The sequence below is a fragment of the Giraffa tippelskirchi genome, chromosome 12 (genome assembly GCF_054371585.1).
Source record: "Giraffa tippelskirchi isolate mGirTip1 chromosome 12, T2T-mGirTip1v1.2.pri, whole genome shotgun sequence".
Lineage (NCBI taxonomy): Eukaryota > Metazoa > Chordata > Mammalia > Artiodactyla > Giraffidae > Giraffa > Giraffa tippelskirchi.
The window spans coordinates 25,886,089-25,897,765 of record NC_137286.1 but is presented as its reverse complement, the minus strand read 5'-3'; the positions used below and the strand labels follow the sequence as shown (position 1 = coordinate 25,897,765).

At 39.3% G+C, this 11,677-nt stretch overlaps 1 long non-coding RNA gene across 1 annotated transcript; it reads left to right on the top strand.

The window, feature by feature from the left end:
• Window positions 1–527: 527 nt before the first annotated feature.
• LOC145528879 (uncharacterized) lies at window positions 528–5,393 on the top strand. Its single transcript, XR_014070756.1, has 3 exons — window positions 528–659; window positions 1,094–1,211; window positions 5,269–5,393. It is a non-coding gene; the product is annotated as an uncharacterized LOC145528879 (long non-coding RNA).
• The last annotated feature ends 6,284 nt before the right edge of the window (window positions 5,394–11,677 follow it).

Genomic DNA, 11,677 nt, shown 5'->3' with positions numbered 1-11,677 from the left:
AGTAACACACCTGGGGAGAGGCAGCGTGAGTGGAAAGGAGGAAAGCTAGCAATGTGGCGAGTTCACCTACGCTCCTACCCAGCTGTGAACTATGTCACTGCTGTGGGCGCCTGGGGTCCTTCCCAGAGGGACCCTCAAGGGAGAGATACAGACTGCATCTCAGTGTTTATCTGCCCGGGAGTAGAAAGGGAAAGCACTTATCCATGAAAAACCATCCCCCATTGGTCAAAGGTTGCCCAGTGGGGTGTTAAGCCCCGAGACCCTCCAGGTTGCACATTCCTGGGGGCCAATTCCAACAGGTACACAAGGCTCAGATGTCAAAGAGGCCCCCCTTAGAGAAGAGAGGCTGTGAGGTGGAGCATCAGCGGTGTCTGATACAGGCCTCAACGTTAGACAATGCAGGTGGGATTTGAATCCAATACCTTCTAATTCCGGAGAACAATGTCACAGCTGACACACTGGAGAGAGAACAGCAGGTCTGGAACTTGGAACATTTGCTTCTAGTTCTGGAATTGCTACTCCTGGCTACTTGATTTAGGCAAATTCTTTAATAGCTGGATCTCAGTTGCTTTTCCTCTAAAATAGGGATACTGAACTAATGCCTTATTCCCCAAAATGTGTTCAGTTTTACAGTAGTGTTGCAGAATATTGATTAGCAGGTATAGTTGAGAAGAGGGAGTTTTGTGGCTAAGTAATACTGGTAAATGAAGTAGTTAAATAGATTTCTTCACTGAAGAAATAAAAGTTATGCAGATTTCTTCACTGAAGGATATCTCAGAGTCTTTTTTTTTAATTTTTTTTTCATTTGTTTATTTGGCTGCACTGAGTCTTAGTCACTACATGCAAGATCTTTTTTATTTGTAGCATGTGCAATCTAGTTCCCTGACTGGAAATTGAACCCTGGGCTCCCCCATTGGGAGCTCAGAGTCTTAGCCACTGGGCCAGAAAGCCCCATATCTCAGAGTATTTATAATATATATTACACAAGCTAATTTATTCAAAAAACATTTCAAAGAACTAATTTGGTTGATATTTATTGAGCAGTTACTATTTGCCAGAAATCATGCCAAGATCTTCTCTTACATTGTGTCAGTCATTCACTTCTTCAGAACAGCATTTGTCAAGCTTCCTGCTATGTGACCACATTGTTCCTGTCACTGGAGATACCTCTGGGAACAAGATAAAGTCCCTGATTTTTATCTAGGAATAAGGTGAGGACAGACAAGAAATGGGTGAACATGAACAAAGAAATCGGCATGCCTCATCTCATTGTATTCTCAATTACCGCAACAAGGACTATCTCTATCATGCCTATTTTATAAATACTGAGACTAAGGATTAGAGCAGGTAACATTTAAAATCACAGAGGTGGATGTGCTAGAACTAGGACTGCGTGTGGATTAAAGTCTAATTTGAAAATGTTGTTGGCGTCAGGTGAACAGCATTGGATTCATCAGTATCCTGGGTCACAGCGCATATCTTGTCATCAATCCACATGCAGCTCGTGCCCATTGCTATTAAGGTCGCCACCACTCTGTTCTGTTGTCTTGTCCACCATTCTGAAGGTCAGTGTTCTGCAAAACACCGATTTGAGAAACAATGCAGATAGTCTAGAAGGAGGACTTCTGGCCATAATGAGACAAGCAGCAGCAAAAGATTTTGCTCATACCCAAGTGGAGATTTGGAACTCAAATGAATGAGAGGTGACAGTTTTGCAAAGGATTGCATAGTGTCTCATTAGTTATGCCTCTCAACAATTCTGAATAGAGTTAAACTATTTTTCTCTTCTTACTGTAGCATTTACATTTTTTCTCTATAAAAAGTAAATGGTGTTTGTGGAAGTTCTTGTACCTTTAATAATCTAAGGAGTGACTTGTCAGTGATAAGCTGATTTTTAAAGCATATACTTTTCCTTGACACATTCCTTTGAAGAAAATTAAAAATCCAGGACCTGATTTTAATGATCCTTTGGTCTGTGATATTACTCTCAGAAAAAATAAGGTAGGGAAAGGAGAATTATACTTTCTGTATATGACCTACTGAAATAATCAGGATGGTTGCATGTTAGTTATAATGAACTATCCTTTGAAGATATAGGCTATTTGTATATAGATAACACTTCCTTAAATGCTTTGCTATTTTTACCATTGAGAGACCCCTCATAAAGCTCAATCTAGATCTAATCTGACTTTAAAATTCCCGGATGAAAGGAGCTTGAAGGAGTTACAATTTGTGTAAAAGCCCCACAGTAAATGGAAACATCTCTCACATACACCATTGTGTTTAAATAATTATGTGACCAGATTTGAAAAATGAAAAAAGAAAGAAACATTGTTCTTTGTGGAGATTTGCATAAGTAAAGAGTCATAAATAATAACAACAACACAGGATAGTCTGAGGATGAAGAGACCTCAGTCATTTGAGGCCTTTAGGACCACATCCCCCATTGAAACTGGAATCTCTAGCCATATAGTTCCCTCTGCTTCCACTGGTTGACATCCAGCTGGGCCATGTTCTTCCGGTTTGCATTAGGGAAAAGAACAGGAACTGGAAAATGTATGAGAGAGTAAATGTAGTGCCATTCACCATAGACCATGTGGTTTTAAAAATATATATATATCATTTTGCTTAACAGGACTAAGGCAAAGATCACAGAACTGACACAGTAAAGGTGACTTAGAACATGTTAGAAGCTGCTCCAGGAAAATGTCCAAGGCCTCAGCACTTTTATGACTTGCCACTAACAATAAGCCAAGCCTCAAAACCTCATTCTCTGCTTCTCTATGAGAAAATATGGTCCACCGTGTCCAACCTTTTTAGAATAACCCAGGTTTCACTAAATGTGAAGTATAATTATATAATATTCAACTAGATGGTCAAGGGAAGTGCATCTGCTATTCTAAACAGGTCGTGGTGGAAAACTAATTACAGATGACTGCAGAGAGAAAAGGGCAGAGTGTGTGGATAGTGAGATAGAAAAACACATTACAAAGCAAAGGCCGTCTCACTTGATCTTTGAAATTATTGATTCAGGATTCCTGAGTCTTGGTTAAGAGGAAGTAAATGTTAAAGCTGTAACTCTCATCTTACACAGAGGAGTGTAAGAACTCTCTGTAAGAACTCTTTGGATACTCATGCAAAAGCAAAAAGAAGAGGACAACCCTTGCAAAGGAAATGTTTGCCTATCTTACTAGAATAAAATCAAAATTAGAACTGCTTTCCAGAATGGCTGGGATAGCAAAGTTCTCTGCTTTAAAGGAGATTTAGTCCAAATAGTCCCCCTGTGCTTTGATCCTTTCTACATCATTGTTCCCAGGCTCAGACCTCCTGTGGGTCAGAAACCTACCTCTGGCCTGACGCAGCCTACATTTTTATGAGGATGACACAAACAAAACACTACCTACTTGAAAAGTCCAAAAGAGGACTTAGGAAGGAAATACTCATGATAGGTATGGATGGCTAATTTTTTTCCCTTCAATAATTCATCAGACATATACTGAGCAATTTCTATGTCTCTACCAGGTCTTGGAAACACCAGCGTAAATTACATCTTGTTTTTGGAGAGCTTTCCGTTTTTCCTTGCGTGTAATAAAAAGGATAGATAAGTCATAGGAAGCCACACTGTGGTAGCTAACAGGGGAGATACATGGTTTGGGAGCACAGAGATGTTTAAGAAAATCTTGGAAATCAGTGAAACCTTCTACAAATTGCCAAACAATAACCATGAAAAGGAGATTTGGAACACTGAATTTCCTTACTCATGATCTTTCCTTTATTCATGATCTTCTCTTGGTATCCAAGCACATAGAAGCTATAACTTTTTTTTAATTTTACTGTGATTGATTTACCGTGTTGTGTTTAATTTCTACTGCACAGCACAGTGACTCAGTTATATGCACATATATTCTTTTTCATATTCTTTTCCATCATGGTTCATCACAGAATACTGAATATAGTCCTCTGTACTGCACTGCACTGTCATAGCTTGTTTTTTATCCATCCTATGTGTACTAGTTTACATCTGCTAATCCCAACCTCCCAATCCTTCCCTTCTCTCCCCTGCCCCTGACAACCATAAGTCTGTTCTCTATATTTGTGAGCCTGTTTTTGTTTCATATTTTCATTTATGTCGTATTCTAGATTCCACATATAAGTGATGTGATATGGTATTTGTCTTTTTTCTTTCTGACTTCCTTCACTTAGTATGGTAAGTTCTAGGTGCATCCATGTTGCTGCAAATGGCATTATTTCTTGCTTTGAAATAATGGCTTTATTTCATTATCTCATATGGCTGTATATATGTACCACATCTCTTTATCATTCATCTATCAGTGGACGTTTAAGTTACGTCCATGTCTTGGCTGTTGTAAATAGCACTGCTGTGAACATTGGGGGTGCATTTATCTTTTCAAATTAGAGTTTTGTCTGGGTATATGCCTGGAAGTGGTTTGCTAGATAATATGGTAACTCTGTGTTTAGTTTTTTGATGAACTTCCATACTGTTTTCCATAGTGACTGCACCAATTTACATTCTCACCAAGAGTCTAAGAGGGTTCATTTTTCTCCACAGCCTCTCTAGCATTTATTATTTGTAGGCCTTTTAATCATGGCCATTCTGACTGATGTGAAGTAGTATCTCGTTGTTTTGATTTGCATTTTTCTATTAGTGATCATGAGCATCTTTTCATGTGCCTCTTGACCATCTGCATGACTTCTTTAGAGAAATATTTATTTAGGTCTTCTGCCATTTTTTGATTGGATTGTTTTTTTTTTAATTATTGAATTGTAGGAGCTGTTTGTGTATTTTGGAAAATAAGCCCTTGTCGGTTGCATCATTTGCAAATATTTTCTCCCAGTTCATAGGTTGTCTTTCCATTTTTTTTATAGTTTTCTTTGCTGTGAAAAAGCTTATAAGTTTGATTTGGCCCCATTTATTTTTGCTTTTATTTCTATTGCCTTGGGAGATGAAACCCCTTTTAGAAGTCTACTCTATTGTTTTTCCCTGAATACTGTCACCCTATGCTGTGGTGAGTTAAAGAGTTCTGCCTCTGAGGACCTATTCACAGTCTGCTAATAGAATGAATGTTTGTGTCCCCTCAGAATTTATATGTTGAAGCTGTAGCCCATACTGTGATGGTCCTGGGAGGTGGGATCTTTGGAAGGTGATTAAGATTAGATGAGGTCCTAAGGATGGAGCCTTCATGAATGAGATTAACGTGCTTAGGAGAATCACAAGAAAAATTGCTTTGTCTGCTCTCTGCCATGCAGGATACCATGAGAAAGCGGCTGTCTGCAACAAGGGAGAGAGATCTCACAAGAACCTGAGCATGCCTACACCCTGATCCTAGACTTGCAGTTTCCAGAACAGTGAGAAATAAATTTCTGTTATTTATAAGCCCCTGCCACTCTATGTTATTTTGTTATAGCAGTCTGAGTTGACTATGACATGGCCACTTGCTTACCTTCAATGTAAGCAATGTGACGTTACCAATGTGACGTCTTACGGGTCACATTGGGTCACATTGGTCTCATGCTGTCTGAATCCTTTACCAGACTTGGTACAAAGGCAGTGCTGGGCACAGGTCCAGTTGAAGAGCTTGGCCTTCATCATTGTCTTTTAACCAAAGCACAATGTCAGCTTTGTCTCTTTTATTATGCAGATAGCCTGCACTAATCAAATTTAACATTTTTGTCCTTCTGTTCATTTTCTATAGCTATCATTCCTTTAATATTTTATTACCTACTTTTTTAGAGGAAATGGGTTTTTGTCCAATGTGGTGAGGGTATGGTAGAGAAGAAGATGATTGCAAAGGATTTATCTAAGTAGAGATTCACATAAAATCAGTTACTATCAGTTCAATAAAAAATTGTGTCTATTATGTGCCAAGTGTAGGCAACTTAAATTTGGGGTATGTAACTTGATGTACATGCAAATAAATGAGTAGATGGATGGATGGATGGATGGATGGAGGTGGCTGGAGAAGAACAGTCAAACAGATAAGGCAGGTGTCTCTGTTCTCCAGAATGTCACCAAAAGGAAAACAGTTCACATTCCTAGTGGGATATATGCCATAATTACAGTTGCCACGTTGTCTAAACCAAGACTGCCAAGTACTGGCATCCTTGTGCAGATAAGCTGACAGAATATTTGAAACTGAGATTGCCGAAGAGCTAGGACTTAAGTTCACTCTACCTGTAACACAAGACAAAAATAAAACATTAAAAGAAAAAGTCAGTTCTGAACAGGAAAAGAGGGATATTTACACGAGGGAGTTGATATGTGGGTTGGTTGTGAGGGGCGAGCATGCTCATTCCGTTAGGCAACCAGGAAGGGCAGAGTGTCGAAGTGGAGAGCACAGTGTGCCAAGCGCATAGGGCTGGCTGGGTTGGCTGCCACCCAGCTGGCCAGGAGGATGGGGTTCTACCCTGAGATGCTGGGAGATGCTTGACAGAGGGACTAGGGTTGCTGGTGAAGGAGTTTTTTGCTCCATAAGACATGAGGAGACAGAGATGAAGTGACACTTTAAACCTGAAACGAGAAGGACCAGGGAGTCTGACAACCCAGCTTGAGCTCCAGAAGGGCACAAACCATGTCTCCTAGTTCAACAGAATTCTGCCAGTAAACATTAGAGCTGAAAGGAAGATTAGAAGAGCTCCACTTCCTAGTCCACCAGTCCTCATCTCCAAATGGGAAAACCCAGTGACTTGAATGACTCACCTGACTGCTCAAATGACTCAGTTATTACTTAATGATAAAATCAAATTTATGCTTTGCCACTTACTATCTTTGGCTTCGGGCAAATTACTTAACTTTCCTCACCCATAAATTCATGGTTGGTGTGGTGATTCAGTGATAACATATATAAAATGCTTTGTAACATCCCTGATATGTAGGAAGAACTCAACAGTAACATAAATTTTATGAACAACAAAAATAGTAACTACAATGTTATTGAAGTTCCTTGATTTTGTCCAATGCTCTTTTATATATGTCAATAGGGTCCAATTCTGGCTGATCCTCTTAATCACCTGGGATGTTCTAGACAGTTACAAATTTCCTGGCCTACTCCAAGCCTACTGAATATGAATCTTGAGATGGTTGGGGAACCCAAGCTTTCAAAAATTTCCGTAGCTGTTCATGACAGTATGAACTAGGATTAGAAACAATTGTCCATATTTACTGCTGTTCAAACTTTATTTTCTTAGTCTTTGGTTAAGAAATAGGAATTAGATATAGGATCAGGGGGTTGGGAAAAGAGTATTGTACATCATGCTGTGTTCCCAGCAGGTTATAAACACACATCTGTGCTCCCAAGAAAGGAGGGATTGGACCACAAGATTGGAAATGGGATATGTTATCACTGGTGGAAATGATTAATTATGACCAGTTTTGCACATACATTTGCATGCCTCCTAATATAACATATGCAAATACAACTTTAATAACATGACTTGTTTGCCAATGTTGAATGCTAACTGTAAATAATTTCTATTTTTTATAGTGTTTAGGAAACTTCAATATGGCACTTGCTGGCAAAGAGTTGCTGTCTCCTGGATTTAGCAACATATTAAGTAATCACTACAGAAACATTTTTTCACTTACTACTAACGAAGTCTAGATAACAATTTGTGGTTGTCTATGGAAACAGAAGATAGATAAAGCAGAAATAATTTAAATTTAAGAAAACAAATTTAAATATGGCCTATAGTTTCCTTTTTTTTCTTACTAAGATTTTACTAATACAGAAAAAAATAGGCGATTAGAAGTTCCACCCCTTCTTTTAGGATCCTAGTTAGTCTTTCTGATCTCATCAACAACCAACATAAGGTGGGCAATAGAATAAAGGAGAGAAAATAAGCAGGCACTCTGGTAAACCAGTACCTGGAAATATTAATCCCTGTTAATGTCCCCCTCTCCCTGCTTTTCCTCCACCCCATCTCACCCGCACCATCCCCCAACACCCAGTCCATTGTTCTTAGTCTGTATAGGAATCAAAGAAACTTTTGTTTGACCTGCGATTCCTGGGACTCCACTTTCAGAGTTTTTGATACAGTATGTCTAGGGGGCGGGAAATCTGCAATAAGAACAGTACCCTCCCTCCCTAACCAACCCAACCCTGTAGTTTTGATGTAGATGGTCATCAGGACATACTTTGATAAATACTGCCTTGGGTAATGTAGAGCCTTCAGATTCAGTAGTTCCTGGTCCAGTTGCATCAACATCACCTGAGTTCATCAGACATGCAGAATGTCTGGACCCAATCCAGGTCTGCTCAAACAGACTCTGCACTTTAACAAGATCCCCTGGGTGATTCCTAGGCACATTCAGGTTTAAAAAGCTTTGGTATTTCACAGACCAAAGAGAAGTATCTTCTCCCCTTTTGGCATGTATGAACCTATTTGGTTTTTTTGTTTTGTTTTTCTGACAATCTTCCTCTCCTCAGTTACCTGGGATTGCTGAATTCCTAAGGTGGGTCCCCAGACCTCCTGAGTCAGAAACTCTGAAGGTGGCAGGGGTGGGGGGGCAGCAGTATGTGTTCTAGCAAGCCCTCTGGCCTATCAGGTCTGGATGATTCTGATGCATGCCAAAATTTGAGAACCACTGGCACAGTGGATGTTGTTGACCATCATTTTAAACTGAAGTTTCACTGTAATACTCGGTGTCTTCAGTTGTGTATAACAAACAGGCCAGTGCCACCTGAGGCAGAGCACATCACACAGACCTGTGCTTTGCAAAAGAATCAGTCAATCGTGCAGCATTTCCTACCTCCTGCTTCACTGGTCAAGAGGATGCTTCAACTAATGCAAGTGTTGGAGGTGATCGTCTCCTGTGGTAATTAATGAAATACCAGGATCTGGGAGCACCCTGGGCAGCTAAGCTGTGTAATGGTATCGGGATGAGTGGCTGAGACAGGTGCATTTCAAATGAAACATAACTTCCTGATCCAAATACCTTGGAGGTTACAAATTAGTATTTTCCACTTTCTGGTGATTGACCCAGCTGGAACAACCTGAGTGAAAATACCAAGGTTAGGTGATACTCAAAATAGAGTCTCTGAATGTGAACTGGGGGCATGATGTGGTGGAAACATCAGGGATAATATGACTGGACCACTCAGCAAGTCAATTTAAGCTGAATACACCCACCTTCATTTCACTCTTGTTTGAACTTTCCAACAGGCTTGTTCTACTCAATGCCCAGTTAACTCTTGAGTTAGAGGTTTCTGTTTCTCTCTCAGCTTCTCACTCTATGTCTTGGATTCTTTTTCTCTGTCTCTCTCCCTGTCTCTCTGTCTCTTCCTCTGTCTGTATCTCTTCATCACATTCTATGTCCTTCTGTCTCTGACCCTCCCCACCTTCCCATCTCAATCCCTTTAATGAGAAAAATTGAGCACACCTCCCAGGGGATTGTGGGAGGTGAAGGGACTTCAATATGGACAACAGTAAAGAGACTGCCAATAGGTTTTTGTTGGTACTGTTGATTACTTTTCTGAGGTTGGAGAGCTGCATTTTATCCTGCTATCTTTGCTCTTTTTTGTTTTTTTTTTAATTTGCAAGTGTTTGCTATAGATTATTATCATGCTATTTCTCCATGGGACTTAAGTACTAGTTTATCAAAATGTCAGCAGAAAGAGCAAAAGTCAAGCAAATTTGCTGCAATAAGGAGAGGCTGTAAATTTGCTGTCAGTTAAGAAATCCTCTCTAATTCAAAGTGCAAATCTAACCAAAAGCAGTTTTTAATAATTGAGACTGAATGAGTATGAGGTTAACCCAGTATACATGCACTTTGATCTTGTGCCTTGTTAAATTTCTCAATTTTAATAATAGAGGCTATTATTTATGCTATAATTCTAGGAGCTATGCTATCAGAGAATGCCTAAAATATAAAATCAGGTTCATTTTGCTAATTTCATTTGTTGAAACTCATATCTGCTCCTCTTTTACTCTTTTTGAATGTTAATAATGATATATCCAGGAATAACTTTCTTCTTCAAGTCTTAATTACAGTTTGGGTGAAATACTGAACCATTTTAACATTGTAAATATTTGGCAAATAAGCCTGATAAGAGAAATTTTTATGAAGGTTTTCATTGTGTCTTGGATAAAAGCACAAAGAGATGAAACATGTGAAGAAAGACCTTTACCTCCTCGTAATTTTAAGTCTTTCTGCAATACACAAAACAGTGGAGTCATAGAAGACCAAAAAAAAAAAAAAAAAAAAAGACTTCCTCAAATCTAATTATCAAAAAGCAATTCATCTTGCTTGAGTATTTCAATCAACACATCCCTGAAGCCACTTTCTCAATTTGCCCTCCTGTCTGATGTATGGATTTGTGTGTGTGTGTGTGTGTGTGTGTGTGTGTGTGTGTGTGTGTGTGTGTGTGTGTGTGTGTGTGTGTGTTATCATTTGGAGAAACCTCTTAGCATATGGTGGATAAAAGGCTGCTTTGTTACTTTTATGTTTTATTTCTTAATGGCCTACTTTGCAGCAGCTTTAGTGGAATGGTTTAAGCTCACTCTGACTTTTTTGAGTCTTTTTCTCTGTGACAGTGACTCAGCTGGGATAGAGCCAAGATGTTTACCTGATTGAGGCTGGGGGTGAGGGTGGGGGGTGCTGTGCCTCGGCCTCAGCTTTTGCTGCTTTTGCAGAGAGCTTACAAATTGTAGGCACTCAGAATAAGTGGCATCATTAGTGGGCGTAAAATACCCTAAGGGTATGGGAGTGATTTAGAATTCTAGGATTCAGTAAAGAGAGCACGTATGCTAGGGGCTCAGGTGTCTGGGAGAACTGGATCCAGTAGTAGGACTGAAATGTGACCTTGGTTATATCAGTTGACCTTAATTCTTTACCTTTAAAATAAGGTGAATATGTGCATTTTCCTTTAATTGAAATGCTGCAGGTTATCAGGGTAGTATTTGTCAAGCACAAGGAAATCTTTTCACTTTAAGACAATTCTTTTAGGTAATGTTTTGCACAAGATTACTTAACACAGGCAGCTTCAATCTAAGATTCTGTGTAAATTGCATGTGTCACAGAGGACATCAGCTCATAACTAGAGAGGTCATTGGCAAAATAGCTGTTTCATTTCCCTGAATAGGGAGAGATGATCTGGGCTCTTTGGAAATTTGGTGTTTTGAAATGAAAATTGAAATTGTATAAATAACTTAATCAACCAGTATTTTGTAGCAGAGGTCAAACAATCATGCCTACATTAGTATTCCCATCAAATGTGAATACCCTTGGCAAATCAATAAAGCGAAACCTAAGTGCTCAACTGAATTTGTCCTGTGTAATCACTGTGTTAGTTTCTGCTGGGTTTCCAGAACCTTAGCTATAGTCCTTGCCCTCCAAAGGTCTACATTCCAGACCTGTGCTCTTAACAGAACTTTCTGTGATGATAGAAATATTCTTTATCTTATTGGATGGCCATTTTAATCAAAGACAAAATTAATGTTTTAAAATCATTAGTGACCAGCCATAAGGAGCTTAATAAAGAAATGTTGTCTTGGACCAAGGGAAATTTGAGCTAAGCCTTGTCAACTAGAATTAAGACAGAGGTGGAAAAGAGAAGAGTAGATGTTCTGGACAAAAAGGGTAGTAAACTAATGACCTACAGACAGGAAGAGCCTGGTGCTATTGCTGAATAGTTAGGTGATCACCTTGATGGGAGCTGAA